Raw genomic sequence first — 2,224 nt, forward strand, 5'->3', positions numbered from 1 at the left:
TGACCTTGTTTGACCTAGGATAATTCATTTTAAAATTGATTTTTAATTGGTTAAATGCTTAAAAATTATGTTGAGCCATTTTTATGGTCTTGTGATGTTTGACTTTCTGTTTGGATCTTGGTCAAGATTGATTTGACTTTTGTTGGACAAAACCATTGGATTTATGGGATTGATGAAATGTACATTTTATCTCCCAAAATGAATGAATAGTGTGGATTTGATAAAAGTCCTCCCTTGGTCAATTTGTGTTTCTATCTTCCCCTCCCTCTTCATCTTCATCCCTATTCTTTACCATTCCCTCATTTGACCAATGAAATCTCTAATGTGTAAAGGCTAATTGGTTCATCAATGACCTTGTGTCAAATGAACTAATACAAGTATGACTGAGATAGGTCCCTCCCTCCTGATCTTTTCTTTTAGTGTGTGGTGTGTTTTAGGAGTTTGGTTCTTCATACCAAATTTCTAACATGCATTAACACCTAAATTTTTATTGCTTGACCTTAGATAATTGTGACTTCTACATAAGTCCAATTACGATTGCTTAACATAGAGCTAAATTTAACATGCATCTTATACAAGGCTTGGGATTTGTTGGAATTCATCTGCTACTTTGTCTTTGCACTAATTGTATTTTGACCTTGTGTCTGATGCTTTGCTTTGAGTTGATCGAGGAATGTTTCATCTAATACATGAGAAGACAAAGAAGACTGCTAGCTTTTGGATAGCTTTCTTAGATGTGGCTATCTTTATTTGATGCCTTGATCCTCATGATGTATGGATATTTCTCAATGCTTATTGATGGTTGCTTGGTTAAAGTCCAAAGGAAAATGGGTTTCTATATGACATTATTGTCTGTTGGATTGCATCCCATTGGTCAGATCTTTTCAACTCTTAACTTTTAAATTCATGCTTAGGGTAGTCCCTTCATCTCCTCCGTATTTCTTAGATTTCAAAATCTCTCTCTCTTTTCAAAAACCTTCTTTTCTTGTGATTCCAAAACTTAGACTTTGTTTTAATGATTAGAAACTCTAGCCTTATGCCAATGAATTTTCAAACATTCTTCTTAAATCAAATCTGTAAATAAACTTAATCATATTGACTTGACATTTCAAAAAGACAAAAAAACTAACAACTTCACTCAACTTTTGTGCCTTTTTGTGCCTTTTTCTTATTTAAACCTTTTGTTAAAAGCAACTCACCAACTTTGAAATTTATACTATGAACTACGAAGTTTTGATTCCTCATTTTTATATTAATATGTAGGCACAAGTCCGAAGGTCTTGTCAAACACAAAAATATAATCAATGAATTCTTTTCTCATCCCCACACTCTATTTTTCTCAAATATCCTTTATACTAAAAACACATGCGCATATAAAAAGGACTCCCTAGGAGTATCTAGGACACTTTGGGTACTAATACCTTCCCTCTATGTAACCAACCCCATTACCTGTAATCTCTGGAATTTTATTAGTTTTGATTTGAAAACTTCTTATCTTTGGGTTTTGTTCGTACTTTTCCCTTTTCCTTTGGAAACAATAAAAGCGCGGTGGCGACTCTGGTTTTATTGATGTCAATTTTATCCATAGCTTGATGGTCATGAATTTACCTCTACAGATACCATGCCTTAGGCCCTTCACTTGTTGGTTTGTCTGTTTACTTTTTGGTTCAAAGTCAATTTATCTTTATGGGTTCCCATGCTACCATTCTTTGGTACAAATTACATTGTTCGTCACTTCAATCATACCCATTTAGTTGTGTTTGTCTTGTCATTCCTCGTTTCCTAGATAAACACTTCTTTGATTGCTTTCCTTTGTTTTCGTGGTTCCACAAACTAAGAATGCTCTGACTTTCTCATTGCATAGGGAGAATACGTAGGCATGAGGATGATAATCCTTGGCGAGCACGTCCTAATTATATTCCTATTTCATCTCATTCATCTCCATGATGCATTCATATTTTACCTTTATTCACTCCATGTGATATACTTTTACCTTTAAGCCAGATACACTATCCCTTTGTGCTCTATCTTATATCTCCTTGTGAACCAAGAGCTATTTATGCTATGAAACTAAACACTTAACTCTCTTTCTTTTCAGTTATTCCAATATAGTGATACCATGCCGTAGGCTCCTCACTTGTTGTTTAATACCAGTTTTACTCTTGGGTTCTTATTTTCACCCCTTGTTGGAGTTCAAATCGTATTATCCTTTGGTTTAGACCAT

The sequence above is a fragment of the Lathyrus oleraceus genome, chromosome 5, assembly GCF_024323335.1.
Source record: "Lathyrus oleraceus cultivar Zhongwan6 chromosome 5, CAAS_Psat_ZW6_1.0, whole genome shotgun sequence".
Lineage (NCBI taxonomy): Eukaryota > Viridiplantae > Streptophyta > Magnoliopsida > Fabales > Fabaceae > Lathyrus > Lathyrus oleraceus.